A 21,407-nucleotide genomic window follows, 5' to 3' on the forward strand; every position below is an offset into this window, starting at 1 on the left:
GTTGCTGCTTAGGTCTATGCCATCTAGTAATAATTTCCCCCAAGAAACTCATTAAGCCTGGGTGTCAATTTATTGGGCAGCCCTGTATCTCACCAACAATTGAACTAGAGTCCTGGAAGGCCATTAAAATGGAATGAATAAGCCAATCTCTTCTGTAAAATCAGCACAGGAGTCTAATTTACACTTATCCAAAAAAAAAATCATTTCTTTCCAAATTAACCAATCAGTAATATAATGTTAAGGCAATTATATTAGACAATGTTTCCAAGAGATTGAATTACATCAAATTAATCCCATGTTGGCTTAGATCTTCAGGCCAGGCATTTTCCAGGGGCCATGTGCTATGAATATTTGTGCCGGGCTTCCCTAGTGGCGCAGTGGTTGAGAGTCCTCCTGCCGATGCAGGGGACACGGGTTCGTGCCCCGGTCCGGGAAGATCCCACATGTCGCGGAGCGGCTGGGCCCGTGAGCCATGACTGCTGAGCCTGCGCGTCCGGAGCCTGTGCTCCGCAACGGGAGAGGCCACAACAGTGAGAGGCCTGCGTACTGCAAAAAAATAAATAAATAAAAATTTGTGCCACATCTGGGTTTCTGTGGTCCAAAAGGGTACTAATGATATCAAAAGGGTATAATCATAACATGTATTAAACATACACACACAAGCTACTCTGTAACGAATTATAGTTAACTAACTTGGAGCAATCAATTAGGAAAGGTTAAAGAGGCTAATATCAGTGCTGGGAAAAGAAGAAATTCAACTGCCAGCAGTAAAACATTAAAAAAATTATTTCTAGAACAAGCTGTAAAGTATAAATGAATGAAAAGATGAATATGTGTAACAGTCAGCAGAGTATCCAGAATGCTTTTTTTTTTTTGCGGTACGTGGGCCTCTCACTGTTGTGGCCTCTCCCATTGCGGATCACAGGCTCTGGACGCGCAGGCTCAGCGGCCATGGCTCACGGGCCCAGCCGCTCCGCAGCATGTGGGATCCTCCCGGACCGGGGCATGAACCCGTGTCCCCTGCATTGACAGGCGGACTCTCAACCACTGCACCACCAGGGAAGCCCCAGAGTGCTTTTTAAAAGCACATGCTTTCCTAACTCAATAGCTATCTTCACCAACATCACATCACATGCACACATATAAATCCAAATCAAAAAAATGATATTTTTTTCTCACTAGGCACAATTCAATATGTTTGAAAACAATAATTTGGCAACTTGATAGAAACAGAGAGAAGATAGCTGCCTGCCAAAGTAAAGGGCAATGAAAAACTGCATGGCATCTTTCTGGTTTTGTCAGAAGTTGCCGCTTTAACCATTTTATGCCAGATGTGTCAGTGGGCATTTCAGACTCTCTTTGGGAACTGGTGTCCTGAGGCCTGGCACAATGTAATTCCTAAAGAAAAGAAATTCCATTATTTCAGTGCTTAATATGAGCTAGCTTGTTATGTTATCTAATTTAATCCCTCTCCAACAGCGCTATTGGTAGGGAGGTATTAGCATCCCAATTTTGCCAATGAGGAAACTGAGGCTTAAAGTTTCGTGGCTAATTTTGGCAGAGAACTCACTCCTCAAGCCATCCTAGCGCATTTCATACCCTGCAAGCTGCCTCTCCTGGCACAAAACCCATGCTGTAAGAAACGTCTATAACATGTGATCCCACTGACCTTCAGGAGACTAAGCCCAAATCAGCAGGAAATGGTTGCTGTTTGGAGGGGCGACAACATGAAATGCCAGCCCAAACAAAAAATTTCTCTACTTTCAAGGAAGATTTGGATTTCAATCCAGCAGACATTTATTGAGTACCTTCTATGACCAGAGCCTGTGCTATGTACTTTCACATATCTCTTTTGTCACAAAAAATGATTTTGTTGGGATGCACTAAAGTAATAGAAGCTTCCTATTTAAATAAATAAGTAAATAAATAAGGGCTTCCCTGGTGGCACAGTGGTTAAGAATCCGCCTGCCAATTCAGGGGACACATGTTCGAGCCCTGGTCCGGGAAGATCCCACATGCCACGGAACAAGTAAGCCCCGGCACCACAACTACTGAAGCCCGTGTGCCTAGAGCCCGTGCTCTGCAACAAGAGAAGCCACCGCAATGAGAAGCCCGCACACCGCAAGGAAGAGTTGCCCCCGTTCGCCGCAACTAGAGAAAGCCCGCGCACAGCAACAAAGACCCAACACAGCCAAAAATATAAACAAACAAATAAATAAATTTATATTTAAAAAAATAGAGTGCACCCTGTGGTTAAAAAGGGCACATTTAGAATTTTCTCTGAATCTCCTATTCTTGGGAAGGGATGTGATTACTGTCTTAAAAGCAAGCTCATTTGAATGCCCAAACATCAGTTGTAGACACTTATTTCATTCTTTTCTTTAATCAAGCTCCATGTTTTTCAATCCTTATTGCGACTAAGAATTAGGGCTATATACCCACTTAATTAATTAATTGATTATTGATTGTTTTTTTCTTTATCAACAGTTTTACTCAAGCAATAAGCAATTTTACTCAACATACTTAAAAGACGAGACGTAACAAAAGATTTCAGGAGAGATAATATACCAAAGTCATACATATCACAGCGAGGTCATGTTGAAGCTCATTAAAATGTTTTCCTTCCCGGGTAAGAACACTTGCTCTTTCTCTCTCTTTCCCTGTCTCTGACTGTCCATCTCTCTTGATTTATTTATTTTTTCCCCTGGGGGTTCTCTGGTTGAAATCAAAGCAAGATTTTGCAACAGCTCAGGAGACTGGACTCCATCCAGCGCGTTCCCAGGAAAAACATGAGTATGACATTGATAAGCAGGACTACGATCACTGCATAAACGACGACAGTTTGCACGTCCAGGGTCATGGTGCAACGCAGAACACTCTAGTGCTCCAGATGGGGAGATGCCAGTCTCTGTTCTGTCAGACTGTCCATATAGCCACCATGCTAGAAAGGAGAAGAGGAAGTCCAGTGGTTAGGGAAGGGCTGGGTTTGGCGCCCAAGTATGGTACGGGAGAGAAGGAAGGGGCCATGGGGACAGGGTGCTTGCTTCCTCCCTTCTCGGGACTGAGCTGATCTTCCTTCCCTAGCTGAGAAATCTTAGCTTACGCTGAAGTCCCAGCATGCTCTCTCGGGCTCCACGGAAAAGGCAAAATCCTGACTTTGAAAGTGAAAGGCGGGAGGAACCAGCGCGACGTTCTGCGGCGCCTTCTCGGGCTGTCTGTCCGTGGGTGCGTCTGGTCTGCCTACCTGGCTATCGGTCAGCCTCTGTCTCCCCTACTCCAGTGCGCTCGCTTTCTTACCCTCGCTCTGTTCGCGGGGCTCCCGGCTGCCAGCCACTCTTTCGGTCCCTGCCTCGCCAGCCCTCTTCCTCTTTTCTCCCCCTATGTACCCATTTTAGAAAATTTTCAAGGATAACTTTGAGTTATGCAATGTTCCACCTTCAGGCTGACTTTAGTGCTTAACACCTGCTTCAGATACGACCCTTTGATAGACTAGGACTGGAGAAGCTGCCAATGATTCTGATGTCCACGTTGGTGTCATCCCCTTCTTTGGGGGAACCTCCCCCTCTTTCCTGCACTCTAATCCTCTGGTCTGAATGGCTTTCTCCTTATATGATTTCGTCCCTGGCCCCAGCGATTGGTTCAAGAGGTTAGCACATGACTCAAGTTGAAACATCACAACTCTCTCCCAGGATTTTCAAAGGGGAGCTATAGAGATTCACACACTATCTCCGTTCTGGTTGCAGCCCCCTGAGAGTGTGAGCCTGAAGCCACCCTTGAAGAAATAGAGAGACAACTCTGATGGTGCTGGAGACTTTGGATCCAATCTTTCCTCAGGCCGGCTCTATCCTGCCCTTTACACGATTTAGCTATGTGAGTCAATAGATTTTCTGCCTTCTTAGGCAAAAATTGGGGTTTTGTCTCCTGCAACCAAAAGACTTCTGACTAAATACATCAATGAAATATTTTTTTACACTTACCTGAGAGGGAGTATGCTATAATAGAAGGCATGCTGGACTTGAAATAATATTAGAAAGAACTTTGAATTTTATGAGGTATCAAGGACCTATTATTGACATGTAGTGTTGGGATAAAGTGTGAGAGAGATTTGGCTCGGAATCAAGTGGTTCATTCAGTCCAGCTCAGGGGCTGGTCAGCCTGCTGCTGGGACCCAGATGCATCAGAATTAACTTCACAACCTGGTTAAGATAATCTGCTTCACGCTGCCCATTCCCCATCGAGCTGGGGGGACTCATCTTCTTTCAACCTTAGGCCCACAGACATGGCAGAGTCCTTGCTGTCCTTCCCAGCACTGCGTTAATCCTGAGCACAAGCATGGTGAGTACCAGTCCCGAGCACTGGCTGCAGTACAGATATAATAGCTCGCGGGAACCACTAAACCACTGAACTGCAGGAGCAGGGATAAAGAGTAGGGACGTTTAGAGGCCCACAGAAGTAGGTTTTAATTTAACTCTGTTGCTTCCTGACTCTGTGAATTCTCTGAGTGCCTGATTTTTCTATAAAGTGGGGATAATAATACTTTAAACTTTAGTGAATTTATGAGAATTAAATAACTGTGTAAAGTATATGATATACTGCCGGCACATAGTTGGCACTTAGTATGTGGTAGTTGTGTTGATGATGATGATGGTAGGTGATGGTAAATGATGGTAACATTATGACTGTAAAGTATTCTCATTCTTTCCAGTAGAGAAATGCAGCATAGGAAAATGGTTCTCTTTCCTTAGGGCCATGTGAAGTGTTACTAACAAAGATAGGATTCAAATAACTGACTCATTTTAGGGATTTGTGTCTTCTTATGAGCCGAAGTGTTCAAAGGATAAAAGTGCTTAGCTAGTTTCACGCAAGAAGTGTGAATCACTATTATCTTGCTTTTGATTTGTTTCTATATTTCAGTTTACAGAACTAAATTTAATGGAAGTATGCTTTTAAAATGTCTTAGACCCTGATTTAGGGTGGTACTTTCCCTTAGATTATACTGGAAGCATACTTCTAAATTCTTCCTTTGTGGTTCTGATGCTTTTCAAAATTTTAAAGTTTTCTTCACATTTTTCAAAGGTAAGGCACTTTTTTCTATCTTAACAAAAAGAAAATGAAACTATTGCATTTCCCCAAAGATACGTCTTGAGGAAAAGCAGATCCCTGAGATGATATTATTAACTATCTGCTTCTTATAATTGAGGCCTCTTCTCAGACAACTCTGCTCTTTAATCTCAGCTCTCACCAATAACCCTTTCTCCTTTTTGATCAAGTGTTTAATTTCCTTGAAAGATTTTCTCAGATTTCAACTGTTACTGAGAGGATTTTCATTTTACCCTAACCCTTTAATGGCGAAATCTTGCATATCCATTATTTCAAAAAAGGGTATTTCTGTTCATCTAAGTAAATAGTTCAAGGATTTAACTTGCCTATTACTGCTGAAATGAGGAGTTATTTGGAAACTTCTTTTGCTAAATGACTATCTTGTAAAAATCAGGTAAAATTAAGTGTCTCCAAAAACCAATCTTGGACAACTCTCAATTATCTACAGCAATATAGACTAAAGCATAGATTACTAAAAATGAGACATTTCTGAACCTGATTTTGGCCATTCTTTTTCTTTCTTCCAAGTAAAATGTATGTGCTTAACCCTCAGTTCAGGTTTTTCTTTCAATCCTTAAAAACCTTCTAATTTTGGAAAACATAAAATATTCATAAGGAGGTAACAGGAAAAAGAGGTGGCCAGGATAACACAAAAGTCTAAGGGTAAAAAATTATTGCCATTAATATTGAAATATGTAAGAATATGTTTTTAAAATATATATATGTATAAATATATAACAAATCAATCCAGTGTGGATTTTGTCAGATTTTTCCATAGACTTCAGTAAGACTTCAACTTATCTCAGTCCTAACCTTAAACCTTAACTGACTCCCAAATCTCTATAGGGTTAGGTCATGTGTACTAAGGAATTTGGTTTTATACAAAGACAAAGTTTGGCCTTTGCTCTCAGCTTCTGGGAGGCACTCTGTCATAGGAGTGTGTTTGTTTAGAGCAGGAGCTGGCCACACCAGGCTTTAGGGTAAGGCTGACCATATCTAACAACCTTAGGGTAAGGTCTGGTCACAGGAGAAACATGTGACTTGGGAGTCACAACCATGTGACTTAGGGTCAGGGCTTTGGATCATGCAGTATTATTGAGACTGTGTTCACTAATCATGCCTATATAGTGAAGCTCAGGTGAGCTTCCCCGGTTGGCAATACTCCATGTGGGTTGTCATACATTGATGTTGGGTGACTACGCATCCTGACCTCAAGGGGAGTAGGCAGTGGAAACTTCACATTTGAAACCCTCTCAGGCTCTGCCCTATGTGTCTCTTCTTTTGGTCAATTTTATCTATATCCTTTCCCTGTAATTAAACTCTAACCATGAGAATAATGGCTTTCTGTGAGTTCTGAGTCATTCTAACGAATTATAGAACCTGAAGGAGATTTGGGGAACTTGGAGTCGATGAGGCCAGTCTTGGGGGCTGTGCCCTAGACTTTGAAGTTTGTCTAACTGGGTGGTGCTCCTCTCCAATTCTCCCACTCTGTCACTACCTCTATTATAACATCTAATACATTGTTCTTTTTAGTTTGTTTTCTAATATTTAATTATGTAATGGCAAAAATATGCTCAGAGAGTAGAAAAGGCTTTGTAGTGTGTGGTGGTTTTATTAGCACTAGTAGTATAGAAATAATGAGAAAACTAAGGTTCAGAAGGATTAAGAAACTTGCCCAAAGTCACATAGTTAATCAATGTAGATCCAGGATTCACTGGAGCCTGGTCATTCTGGCTCCAGAGTCCAGGCTATTAACCACCACATTATTTTGTCTCTGCGTTCATTGCAAATAACAGAAACACAACACAAAACTTAAATTCTATGCCCCACAGGAAACAATAACAGACAAGGAATTCATTGTTATAACTTCTCCTCCTCCCCCTCCTCTTCCTCCTCTCTCTCCTCCTCACTCTGCCTCTGCTTTTGTCTGTGCAAGACAGATGAAAACAACAGATGTAGAGTACAGGGGAGAAGGTAGTAATAAATGGGGAGATTTCCAAGGGAAAACCCACTGGACCTGTGGTCAACTGGATCTGGAAGATAAGAAAGAGGGAAAAATCAAAAAAACCTTTAAGGTTTTTAACCTGGTTAACTTGGAAAATATTATTGTCCATGATGGAGCGAGGCAATTTGGAAGGAAGGTAATAAGTTCATTTTTTAAAAACTCTACTTTATTAATGTATAATTTATATTCAATAAAATTCACACATGTTAAACACACAGGTTGATGATTTTTGATAAATGTATGTACTATGTACCCACCATCCTAAACAAGATGTAAAACATCTGCAGGTCCCCAGAAGGTTCCCATGTGGCCCTTCCTTCCCCCATCGTGCCCCACAACCATTAATCTGATTCCTATGACTGAAGGTTGATTTTACCTGTTCTAGAACTTCATATGAACAGGACTATACTTCTTTGTATGTTCTTTGTAACTGTTTTCTTTCACTCGGTATAATAGCTGTGAGATTCGTCCATGTTGCTGCATATATCAGTATTTTGGTGGAGGAGGTGGTATAGTATTTCATTGTGTGAATATACCACTATTTGGTCATCCCTTTACCTGTTCATGAACATTTGGGTAGGTTTCCAATTTAGACTAATTATGAATGAAGTTACCATAAACATTCAAGTACATATCTTTTATGGTCAGATATTTTCATTTCTTATGGGTAAATACCCAGGAAGCAGAATTACTGGCTCATAGGGTTGATGTATGTTAACTTTTCAAGAAACTGCCAAATGTTTTTTTGAAGTGGTTGCACCGTTTTACACTCCTGCCAGCAAAGCATAAGTGTTCCCATTGCTTTACATTCTTTCCAGCCATACTGTTGCCAGTCTTTTAAATTTTAGCCATTCCAGTGAGTGTGAAGGTAGTATCTTATTGTATTTTTTTAAACAGCTTTATTGAGGTATAATTTGCATACCATAAATATTCACCCATTGTAAGTGTACAGTTAATGATGTTTAGTAAATGTAGAGACTTGTGTAACTATTACCACAAACCAGTTTTAGAGTATTTCTATCATCCCCAAAACTTTCCTCATGTTCAGTGTAATCAGTCTCTGCTTCCACTCTCAGCCCAGGGGAACCACTGATCCGCTTTGTCTCTATAAATTTACCTTTTCTGGCTATTTCATGTAATGGAATCATATAATATGTAGTCTTTTGTGTCTGGTTTCTTTTGCTTATCATAATATTTCTGAGGTTCATCCATGTTGTACTTTGTATGTCAAGAACTATGAAAAGTCTGAAATTTTACCCTGATTGCAAGCTAACAAGTTAGCCTGCCGCAGTTTCATGGCTGCTGACTGAAGACATGAGGCTCCTGGATCAGGGAGAAAGGACTTCATTACTCATGGCCTAGCAGGCAGCATGAGCTTCATGTTTGTGCTGATTCCCTGTTCCTCTCCAGTCCCACAGGGATGATGCAAGTGGGCCCAGATGGATGTTACACAGGCAGAGGGTTTATGTCAAAATTGAGGAATCCTAAGCTTAGGAAACCTAGTTTTTGTAATGGGCTGCAAGCAAACCAACTCAACTTTTGTCCTGGAGGTAAACGTTGTCTTTATTAAACTAGACATCAAGCAAATCATTCCTTTGCTCCAGGGTGAGGCACTATCTCAGTCTTTCAGAGCTGTTTGCTAAACAATCATCCTTGAAGAGATGGTCTGGAACAAAGAAAATCAGTGCCTCAGCTCATGGAGAACTGCCTCCAAACAATATATCAGTAGTTTCTCTTTTCTTTCCCCCTCCTTTCCTTCCTTCCTCCCTCCTTCCCTCCCCCCTCCCTTCCTTCCTTTCTTTTCCTTTCTTCCTTCCTTCCTTTCCTAAATAATATTTCATATAAATAAAATATTGCTTATATAAAGAAAGAAAAAAATTTTGTGTAGTATATCACATTTCAGTTATCCTTCATCAGTTGACATTTGGATTATTTCCAGTTTTTTTTTTTTTTTGGCTGCGCCACGCGGCATACAGGACCTTAATTCCCTGACGGAGTCGTAACCACCAGACCACCAGGGAAGTCCCTGTTTCCAGTTTCTGGCTCTGATAAAGCTGCTATGATTCACAGGCATGATTTTGTGTGAATATATGTTTCCATTTCTCTAGATTCTTAGGAGTGGAACTGTTGGACTGTGTGATAACTTTATGTTAAACTTTTTAAGAAACTGCCAAACTGTTTCTAAATTGGCTGTACCATCTTACATTCCCAACAGGAAAGTTTGAGTGTTCCAATTTCTACATATCCTTCCCAACACTGAGTATAATCTGTCTTTTTGATAGTAGCCATCCTAGTAGATATGAAGTGGTATCTCATTGTATTTTTAATTTGCATTTCCCTAATGCCTAATGCTGTTAAGCATCTTTTCACGTGATTTTAGCAATTTGTATATTTTCCTTCATGAAATGTCTTCTTAAATCTTTTTCCCATTTTATAATTGGATCATTTGTCTTTTTATTATTGAGTTATAAATGTACTTCATATATTCTAAATGCAAGTTCTTCATCATATACGTGATTTGCAAATATTTTCTCCCAAATTGTCTTTTCATTTTCTTAACAGTATGTGCTGTTTTTCTTGTTATTAGCTTTTAATAAAAAATTTTATTGAGACATAATTTACTTACCATAAAGTTCTCTTGTCTAAAGTGTACACTTCAGTGGCTTTTAGTATACTCACAGATTTGTGCAATATCACTGTACTCTTCTTTAGAACATTTTCATCATCCTCAAAAGAAGCATTGTACCCTTTAGCAGTCATTCTTCATTCTGCCCTCAGCCTACCCCCTGGCAATTAGGAATCTACTTACTGTCTCTAAAGACTTACCTATTCTGGACATTTCATATAAATTGGTCATACACTATGTGGTCTTTTGTGACTGACTTCTTTCACCTAGTATAATGTTTTAGAAGTTCATCCATGTTGTAACATATATCAGTACTTCATTCTTTTTTTATTGTTGGTAATATTCCATTACATAGTTATGTCACATTTTGCTTATCCATTCATCTGTTGAAGGACATTTGGGTTGTTTCTACTTTTTTGGCTATTATAAATAATGCTGCTATGAACATTCATATAGAAGTTTTTGTGTGGACGTATATCCTCATTTATCTTGGGTAGATATCTAAGAGTGAAATTGCTGGGTCAATATGATAACTATATTTGACATTTTGAAGAACTACCAAATAGTTTTCCAAAGTGTCCGTACCATTTTACATTCCCACTGGCAGTATAAGTGTGTTCCAATTGTTCTACTTTCTCACCGACACTTTCAATTATCTCTCTTTTCAATTTTAGTCATTCTAGCAGATGTAAATTTGGCATCTTATTGTGGTTTCAATTTGCATTTTCCCAATGACTAATGGTGCTGAGCAGCTCTTCATGTGTGTGTTCACCATTTGTATATCTTTGGGAAAACATCCATTGAAATTCCCTGCCCATTTTCTAATTTCATTATTTGTTTTTTATTATTGAGTTATAAGAGTTCTTTTATATTCTAGATACAAGTGCCTGAGCAGATTAATGGTGTTTTTTGAAGTGGCAAAGTTTTCCATTTTGGTGAAGTAAAATTTATCAAAGCAAAAATGAGTTTGCTTTTGGCATTGTATCTAAGAAATCTTTGCCTCATCCAAAGTCACAGAGATTTTCTCCTATATTTTCTTCTGAAAGTTTTATAATTTTAGCTATTATATTAAGGTCTGTGATCCTATATTGAGGTATTTCAGACAATTTTTTTTTTTTTTGTATTTTGTGAAGTAAGTTCATTTGTCTGCACATAGATATCCAATTCCAACACTTATTTGTTGGAAGGGCTACAGTTTGCTTTTGAATTGTTTTTGCACCTTTGTTAAAAATCAGTTCACCTTAAATGTGAGGTTTATTTCCGGACTCTCGATTCCATTCCATTGATCTACATGCCAATCCCTGCACCAATACTACACTGTCTTGACTACTGTGGTTTTATAATACACTTTGACATTGAGTGGTATAAGTCCTCCACCTTTGTTCTCTTTTTAAAATTTGTTTTGGCTATTCTAGTTCCTTTGCATTTCCATATAAACTTTAGGGTCAATTTGTCAATATATACAAAAAGGCTGTGGGGATTTTGATAGGGATGTTGAATTTACAGATCAATTTGTGGCAGAATTGTCACCTTAACAATATTGAGTCTTCCTATTCATGGACATGGAATGGCTTTCCATTTTAGATCTTCTTTAACGTGTCTCATCTATGTTTTGTTGTGTTTGGTGTTTGTCTTCCACTTCTTTTATTAAATTTATTGCTACATATATTTTTGGTGCTATGGTGAATGGAATTTTTTACTTTATTTTTGGATTGTTTGATGTTAACGTATAGAAATATAATTGGTTTTTGTGCATGGTTCTTATATCTGTGACCTAACTCAAACTGTTTATTAGCTGTGATAGTTTGTTGTAGATTCTTTGAGATTTTCTACATACCATATTGTATCATCTGTGAATGAAGACAGTTTTACCTATTCCTTTCCAATATGAATGCATTTATTTATTTATTTATTTATTTATTTATTTTTTTATTTAAGTGGTAGAGGGAGAACTTGCTTTGTTCCTGATCTAAGGAGGAAATTATTTCATCTTTCACCATTAAATGTAATTGTCCCTCTGATTGGCTTAAACAAACCCCAAGTACAATATTAGACCCAAATATTTTGTAAGTTGGGAAACATCAGAGACTGGAAGGAGAGATATAGAGAGAGGTAGAGGCAGAGAGAGAGAGAGAGAGAGAGAGAGAGAGGAAGAGAGGTAGAATGAAAGGCGTGAATGATTCTCCTGAATGACATCAGCCAAGCCAATTCTGTCAATGGGTTATAACCAAGAGGGCCTGGAGGGCCTGGACAGGAAATGATAAAAATCAAGACAATGCCCAGTGGCATTTCATCAGCACAAAAAAACCTTATCTCAAGGTAAGAGTAAGTGCTATCTTAAACTGAGAACTGGGAAAAAGAGGCTCCCTGAACTGGCATTATCTGTGTGGAAAATGCTGTTGGAAGGACTGGGACAGGATGTAGACATGCATTAAGGGAGGGCAAATCCCTTCAGTATGAAAGTAGAGCTTGAAATATTACATTAGCCAAGTATACCAGCTGCCCTGCCCATTAAATATTCATGCTCAAATCCCTGTCAGTCAAGAGGAGCAACCTTGTCCCTCTCAGACCTACTAAAGAGAAGCTGTGTAGGTTATTCAGCAAATTTTGAGGGCAAAGAGACTTGGCTTTTTTTGTCCACAATGACGCCAAAGATGCATTTGGAATTGAAAATTGAAATGCTCCCTTCCTTGCCTGTCTTTTGACAGAATGCATCTGCAAGGTTAGGGAGTGTGGCCTTGGTTCTCAAACTTGGATTTCCATGGGAATCAACTGTGGAACTAATTGAAATGCAGACTCCTGGGCTCCCACTGTTCCCACCCACCACCATCTGATTCAGTAGGTTACTGTTGGGGGAGAAGGAGGGAGTGGACACATTTTGTCATATGTGGTCTGCAGCCCATTCCTTGTGAAACACTGAGGTGATTAAGAGTGCTGGCTTCTCAGACAGCCTACGTGGTTGCACGCCCTTTGAAGTGTTACCTAACCTGTAAGGGCCTAAGTTTTCTCAAACCTGAGGATGAGAAGAATAATAATAGCACCTCCATCCTCAGAGCACCATAGTGAGAACTGAATGAGATGATGTGGGGAAAATATCCATAAGAAACACTCAAAAAATGGTAGCTACTGTTATCTTGAATTCAAGCAGAAATGAATTCTCCAACTCATGATGGCTGCAAGTGCATCAGCAGGAACCCTTAGGCTCCACTGCACCTCATAACCCCAGTATAAATTGGGGTGTAGCAAAGAGTTAAATATTGCCAAAGGGCTTTGGCTTGGCACCATGGCTGATACAGGAAGCCACGCTTCCCACAGAGGGGTGGTGGCCTGACCTGTGAGGCCAGGATGCAGTGATCTATTGGCTAAGTCTGCTTTACAAAGCCCTGACCGCAGGGGTCTGTGTGACCTGAGTCTTTCCTTTCTTTTCCTCTGTGGTGAAGGGCCTGCAGGGAATGTTAGCAGTTCAGGAAGCTGTGCTGTGTAAAGGAAGGCACACTGACCCAATTTCCTGTGCTGCCTCTCCCATTTGAGGGATTGTGCACATGTCAGGTCATTTCTGTAGATGTTAGTTTCTTTACCTCCCAGAATAAGGGCAGATCAGATATTTGTATGCGGGCATTGTGGTTTAGCACTTTGACATACTGCCTCCCTTTTGATTCCCACAAGGCTGTGGATTCCACAAAGCAGGAATTCTCTCCTTACTCACTGGTGAGCAGACTGAGCCCAAAAAGGTTACAGGACTTGTTCGAAGTCACAGGGCAAGCATACAAGTAAGCATGGCGCCCCTAGCACTCCACATTACATTGCTCCACCCTTGCTGCCTACCTCCAAGGGCAGCGATGAGGAATAAAGAAAATTATGGATGTGAAAGCTTTTGGCATGCTTTGTGATTTGAAAGTGCTATGACTCGTCCTCATTGGCCTTACAGGGACACACAGGTGGGAGCCTATTTATAGAGAGCCACAGTTTGGCTGACTGACATACCAGTATATTTTAGAGAAAGGAATATCAATGTGGTAAGTGCCTAGTACACTGAGAGTTCTTCAATGTATTACATGGCAAATGTATGCTTTTATCGTCATTATCATCATCATCTTCGTTATCATTAACAACATCATTTCTAACACTGCACTGGCATGCACAGTGTACTGGGGCCTTTCTATAGTGCTTTACATGTAACATCACATTTATTCCCACCAATGTCAAGTGAGCATTAAAAAAATACCTATGAGAAAAGTGCTATTATTACATACCCATTGTATAGAGTGGAACAGAGTTTAAATATTTGGCTATAATTTATGTGCAACAAAATATGAGCTGAGTTATATTTGAGTAGTTGACAGAAAGTTAAATTTGGCAGGCACTTAAACATCTATTAATTTTAATTTTGCCAATTTTCTTTTCCTATTCTACTGCCAATTTTTTTTTCAGAGCTAAAATATTTTTATAAGTCCTTAGGAATTGTGCCTATAATGCCTTCTTTTTTTTAAAATAGATCTTTATTGGAGTATAATTGCTTCACAATACTGTGTTAGTTTCTGTTGTACAACGAAGTGAATCAGCCATATGCATACATACACCCCATAACCCCTCCCTCTTGAGCCTCCCTCCCACCCTCCCTATCCCACCCCTCTAGGTCGTCGCAAAACACTGAGCTGATCTCCCTGTGCTATGCGGCTGCTTCCCACTAGCTATCTATTTTACATTTGGAGTGTATATATGTCGATTCTACTCGCACTTCTTAATGTCCCTGCATAAGAAAAATCCGTGAGCACGAACATGGGCTTTACATAACAATGAGAGAAGGCCTGGAGACCAGGCAGATGGTGCGCTGGCTCAGTTTCATGCAAAACAGGACGCCACTGAAGGAGAAGCTCCCAAACTGAGTCCGTGGGGAAGCTTTAAAAAATACAGCTTCTTAGGCCGAATTTCTCCCTGTGTTCTGGACCCCATCCCTTGCCCCACCTCTCTTCTACTGCACAGGCTTATTTTCCCAAGTCTCTGTCTTAGCAACTGCTGTGTTTTGCCCTCTTTTCAGGGAAGACTCAGGAGAGGAGGCTTCAGTCACTTTCTTCCCTTAAACTCCATCATTCTTTTTCTCATCATCTTTGTTGGGTCTAATTGACATTTTTGCCCCATTTTTATACTGCCAAATGACAAAACAACTTACAAATTTGATGTCCTTTATTCAAGGGAAAACAATCCATGGATTGGGGGAGCACAGTGCCTTACAAGCAGTGGAACACTGTTCCCAAGGGATTTTGGGCAAGAGTGAGCAGAAGAAGCAGACAGGAAACAGAGCATGACTGGCTAGGAGGCCAGGGATTTCCTTATAAGGCTAGCAAGTCTATTTTCTAGGTCAACTATTTTCTAGCTAGCAAGTCTATTTTCTAAGTCAACTCTAGCTAAAGCAGAGTTGGAGGACTGCGATTGGTGTTTGTTAGGTTTCCTTGACAGGTGTTTCCTGTATATGCAGGCTGATTTAGGTATAGATTTGTGACGTGGACTGGGCCACTGGGGCAGCCTCCATTTAGTGGGTCTCCATATATGAATTAACTTTATCAATACATACTGCTAATAAGATTGCTGCCTTCAAGTCCCTGCAACAGAATTCCTGGAGATGTCTTTAGTGTCTCCCCTCCCTTGACTTCACTCTTCCTCTAAAATCAACATGTCCTTCCTGTCGGCTCACCTCCTGGCTTGGGTTTCTCCCGACCTCCTCTGGGGTCCACCCTCTCCCCATTGACTCATCTGCTGCTCTCTCTTGACTGACTCTCCACCCTCTGACTACAGACTCGCTGGGGACCCACCTTCTCTTGTTTCCAGCTGGACCTGGACTGAGACTGTGAGGCAGTTTCTCTGGTGGTGAAATACTTTAGATCAGGTGCAAATTATGGTCACCACCTTGAACAGCTGCCCTCAGAGCTTGCAAGCCTTGCCAAGGTGTTTGGTAAGGAAATTCCTTGATGTTAGCCGATTTCTGCAAATTACCCCCCAATGACATTCTGAAATAAATTCCTGAGGCAAGTAGGCACAGCAGTAGTGAGACATTTCAGTTGGACCAAGGAGTTTGGTGGTAGGTGGGAGGCAGGCAGAGGGAGCAGGGAAAGGAAAATAACACTTACTGAGCTGTTATATATGCAAGGATGGAGATTTCAGTGTAGTATAAGTACAACAAGCCTGCAAGAGACTTATTGTTATTCCTGTTAAAGTAAAAGAACTGAGATTTAAAGAACTTGAATACTTTGTCTCAGGTCAAACTATATACAAGTAACTGGACCAGAACTAAAATCCGCACTTTGGAATTGGCTCCAAAGCCCATCACTCTTTCCATGGGATCATAATTCCTGAGACTACTATGTGTGATCTTTTCAGCCTTCTCAAGTTATCCCCTATGTCTGGAATCCCCAAGGTGGACTTTTAGGAGGCCAAACCTTCCCTATGCTGGGCTTCAGTTTAGAATTTCCTTTCCTTCTAGCTCCAGAAAGCCCAAGGAAAGATTTTTTTCCTTTTGAAATACAGCTTCTCCCTCAGGTGATTTGTAATGTTTGCGGCAAAGCATAGCATTTGCTTGGTTCACAATTACGAGCCACTGAAAGCCAGCAGAGATCACGTGGTTTGGTGTAGCTTGGCGTTTCCTGCAGAGGCCTGTGCTGGAGCCCACGCTGTTCTGCCACCAACTGGCTCTCCTGAGCCTCAGCAGCTCGGTTGGTTGGTTAGGCCACTGCAGTTGGTTGCAAAGTCTGTTATGGATCTACTTTTGAATGCTTCTAATTGGGCTTTTGGATTTTATAAAAGCTGAATTTGACAGTTCCTGTTCTTTAGAGGATGGTTGTGTAGAGCCTGCCATGTATCAGAAAACTTTTTCACACTCCAGATTTGTCCAACATTAACCAAATGAAAATCGTGGAAGAGACATGAGATTTTAAACGAGAGGAAAGCAATGGGGAGTCAAACAGTAACACTAGACTGGGTTCTTGCTTTTAGCAGATAATCCCCAATAATCACATAATGCAAGAATAAGATGCTGCAGTTATTAAATGTCCTGAGGCTCTTGTTTTTAATTCTCCTTTCCTTAAAAAGTTATCTGTTCCATACGCACAAGCCACTTCCCACCATCCCCCCACTTCCTCCATCACCACCCCCTCCCCAGTGCTAGAGAGACTCGTTTTCTCAAGGATTTATTTAGTGTCAATCAACAGTCCATCTGCCCTGCACCAAAAAATAAAAAATAAAAATTAAAAAGCAAAATATGGCCCCTCTCTGTTCTTTCAACACAGGAATGAACACCCCTCCACGCTCTTCAATTAGTCTGTGTGTAAAGCAAAGAAATTCTTTGCTTCACCTACCCTTCCTAAGCTCACCAAATCTAGGCTTTATTCCTAGGCCCCGAAAATTCACCGCTCCAGAAACTCAAGTCTTTGACAAAAGTGGTTGGGTCCTAGCTGGCACTTTGTAAATCAATCTCTTTGCGAGCTTTTTCCACCTGTGAAGTCTTTTCAAAAGCCTTGTGGTTCTGATAAACAGAATGCAGGCTGCCAGACGGGGGCCCCAAGGAAAGGTTCTTTTCCCTTTCTTTGGGGCTATTTGCATGAATATTGGTCAGGAGTTTTGCAAATTAAAGTGACAGCCATACTAAGTGGTGATTAAAACAAGAAAATGGATACATGTCATGAGCACAGGCTAAAGGTGAAGTCAGTGAAATAAGTGATTTTTTAATAAAACCAAAGAGCCAGTTTCCACATTAGCTTTTCCCTCTGCTTTTTCTAAATTGACCAGAGTAGGTAGCTTCTCTTAGCCACGTTTTCTTTCCTGTGGCCTCTGGGGTACTGAATTCAGAAAGCTGATCATGAGCCAGCTGGTAAGTACCTGCTCAAAGAAACAACATACTATTGCTTTTCCGGCAGCATCAGTGGTGCAGAGGGGAAGGAAGCATTTGCCACTCATTCGAGGTGTGCTGGAAGCAGTGATGGGGAGGTAGCTGGTATGCTGCTCTGTCTCAGCACCTAGAGATACTCAGGATACTAGTGACTTTTAAATGGGTGGCCAAAAACTGAAGGAAGACCTCACTTTGATTTAGAACTTACCTGTCTAGAAACATCAGAGCCTTTTCATTACTAAGCCTCCAAGAAAAAAAGTGTTAGGGACACCTGAGAGTTGCACAAATGTGAAAGCAGGTGCAATATCAGGACTGAGGCTGGGAAAGATGGAGGTTAGGGGCCAGGCCACCTGTGGATATACAGGAGAGAGCAGAATGGTCAATATTTGTGTTTGCAGTGTCTGGCTGGCCTGAGGACTACCTGCATCAGCAATTTCCAGGAGGCTTGTTTAAAATGCAGATGCCCCAAAAGGACTGCCTCAGAGTTTCTGTGGGTGGGCCCTGGACTCCAGAGTTTAACTTTTCAGGCATTTGTGATGCACCTTGAAGTATGAAAATCATTGCTTTAGAGCTGGCAGAGCCAGTCTTACCTGTTGTAACTTGGAGTTAGAAAGAGATGATCATTCAGTGATTCTAGCAAAAGGACATACAGTTGTCCCTCAGTATCTGCAGGGACTGATTCTAGGGCCCCCCCCCCACATATACCAAAATCTGCGTGCTCAAGCCCTTATATAAAATAATGTAATATTTGCATATAATCTACACACATCCTCCCATATACTTTGTCATTTCTAGGTTACTTAAATGCCTAATACAATGTAAATGCTATGTAAATAATTGTCCATGCTGGCAAATTCAAGTTTTGCTTTTTAGAACTTTCTGGATTTTTTTTCAAATATTTTACATATGTGGTTGATTGAATCTGTGATGCAATGCAGAACCCACGGATACAGAGGGCCGTCTGTACTCTTAACTGTAGACTGTTTTATGTGTGTGCCTAGTTAGCACCTAGACAGAAGCATTGAGACCCCCATTCAATCAGCAGAAGGTGGCCACATGGGGACTCCAAATTCTGACCAGCCCCTATTACATCTCTCTTTCTCCATCTCCTTTATCTCCTTTCTCTCTATTGTACACTGTAAAGTAGTTCCTAGACTTTTTGTTTTTTGCCAATCAATAAAATAGGAAAAAAAATAGACAAAACCAAACACATTTTGTCAATCAACATAGGGCTGCTTACTTTTTTTTTAATTTTCATTTTAATTTTTAGCTGCACTGGGTCTTTGTTGCTGCGTGCGGGCTTTCTCTACTTGGTGTGAGCAGGGGCTACTCTTCGTTGCGGTGCATGGGCTTCTCATTGCAGTGGCTTCTCTCGTTGTGGAGCATGGGCTCTAGGCACACGGGCTCAGTAGTTGTGGCACACAGGTTTAGTTGCTCCGCAGCATGTGGGATCTTCCCGGACCAAGGATCAAACCCATGTCCCCTGCTTTGGCAGGTGGATTCTTATCCACTGCACCACCAGGGAAGTCCCAGTGTTGCTTACGTTTAACTTTGCCAAGTAAGGACATTGAAAAATAGCAACTATCATCTATCATCACCATGCTTATATAAAATTAAAAACACTATTTTTTTAAATAAATGTATTTATCTAATTTATTTATTTTTGGCTGCGTTGGGTCTTCGTTGCTGCGTGTGGGCTTTCTCTGGTTGGGGTGAGCGGGGGCTACCCTTCCTTGCGGTGAGCAGGCTTCTCATCACGGTGGCTTCTCTTGTTGCAGAGCACAGGCTCTAGGTGCGTGGGCTTCAGTAGTTATGGCACGTGGGCTCAGTAGTTGTGGCTCGTGGGCTCTAGAGCACAGGCTCAGTAGTTGTGGTACACGGGCTTAGATGCTCTGTGGCATGTGGGATCTTCCCGGACCAGGGATTGAGCCCATGTTCCCTGCATTGGCAGGTGGATTCTTAACCACTCCGCCAACAGGTAAGTCCCTAAAAACATGTTAGCACAAATTTCAAAAAACAGAAAGGCTGTGTGAATTAATTTTTGAAACTCACTGTATTATCTTTATTTTTCTCTATGTTTCCATTTTCTGAGAATTATTGGTGTACTTTAAATACTTTGTCCAAGGGCAATGGAACTTGACTCATTGGAGTGGGTTAAATGAGGAGACAACTGATAAAGGGGAGAGCTGCCTTCTTTGCCTGGGAAAGGAAAGAACATTTGAGGAGATGGGTTCAAGCTGGATCTTGAGTGCTAGGCAGGATTTTAACATTTCAGGGTCAGTTTCTAGAGATGAGACAGTAGGAGCCTAGGCATGGGAGCTGGGAATGAGAGGTGCACTGGAAGACAGGAAATCCACTGGGTCTCTCAGACTTACATTGAAGAAAGAGATAAGTTGAATACAGAAAAGGTTTTACCAATTATCTTGATTGATCACCATGTGTTGGGCACCATACTTATTATGTCCCATTTAATTTTCACAGCAGTGCTACAAGATGGAGTTCTACCTTACATATAGATAAACTGAAGCACAGAGAGATTAAATTACTCGTCTAAGATCACAATTGTATGGATCTGAACTGAAATATTTCCAGGTCTTACTCTAAAGTCCATGGTCTTTCCTTGTACCAACTTTTTCTCTTGGCCTTGAATGACAGGATAATTATGGTTGGCACTTACATTCAGTACTTCCTATGCACCAGGAACTGGACAAATCACTTTATATCCATCAACCCATTTACTCTTTAGAATAAGCCAATGACGTAAGTATTCTTGTTATTACGTACAGATAAGAAACTGAGCCTAGAGAAGATCATTAACTTACAGAGCCAGATTTAAACCTAGGACTGTGATTCTGGAGCCCAGGCTCTTAACCACTCCATAGCCTTGCCTCTGTTGTGGAAGTTTCTGAGCTGGGGTCACAGAGTCTAGGTACCACATATAGTAATATTTTCCCTGGATGAAGCCAGTAACAGATCCAGGAATTCTTCTTCCTTACCTTTAGCTCCTCAGTCTATCCCATATCCCCCTCACTCCTTCCCCTCCCCAAACACACAACTATAGTGTACTTGCTTGGTAGACAATATACATTGGAACTCCTTCAGCTCAGGCAACTAGCTGTCTCTCCTGGTCAGGAGTAGTGAAGGGGACCTAAGTAGGATCACTGGCAATGGTGAAGGCCTCCTAAGTCAGCAGGGGCAGATGGGGGCTGTGGTGGAGTTGGTGGGGATGGAGCTAAGGAGAGGAGTATGAAAGTTCCATTGACAGGGACCAAAGATAGTTCTTGCAGTGCTGATGCTGGGAAGGGAATCTCAAATGCGGTAGCCAATCTTTATGTTTTAAAAAGCACCTCATACTAATCCTTCCTTAATTTAGAAGGCACTTCGACTCTATCAGGGGTGTCTGTACACAAATGGGAAAACATTCAGCACAAGTTCACAGCTTTCAGTATGAGTTTAACATTTATTGAACACTTATCACACATCAACCAGAGGGAATACTGAAGGGTTTGGGGGATATTTTTTTCCCACTAGGGTGACCAACCAGATTTTGTTTGTCTAGGACTGTCTTAGTTTTAACACTGTAAGTCCCACACCCCAGAAACCCCTCAATCCTGGGGATACCAGGACGGTTGGTTACTCTAACAGATGACTAAGACAAGGTCTCTGTTCTCAAGGTGCTCACAGTCCTGAGATGATGGAGGAAAATGCATAAAGCAATCATGACAGTCCAAAGGTTTAGGTACAGTGTTTCATTAAGGAGGAAATGGCAGTTTGATGTCTTTACTGTGCCCACTAAT

The 21,407-nt window shown here is 41.2% G+C and overlaps 1 pseudogene across 1 annotated transcript; it reads right to left on the bottom strand.

The window, feature by feature from the left end:
* Nucleotides 1–2,725: 2,725 nt before the first annotated feature.
* On the bottom strand, nucleotides 2,726–2,929 carry LOC307064653 (annotated as a pseudogene). The gene has a single exon. The product of its transcript is annotated as an uncharacterized misc_RNA (transcript).
* Nucleotides 2,930–21,407: the final 18,478 nt, after the last annotated feature.

The sequence above is a fragment of the Hyperoodon ampullatus genome (assembly GCF_949752795.1).
Source record: "Hyperoodon ampullatus genome assembly, chromosome: 2".
In the NCBI taxonomy this organism is placed as follows: Eukaryota; Metazoa; Chordata; class Mammalia; order Artiodactyla; family Ziphiidae; genus Hyperoodon; species Hyperoodon ampullatus.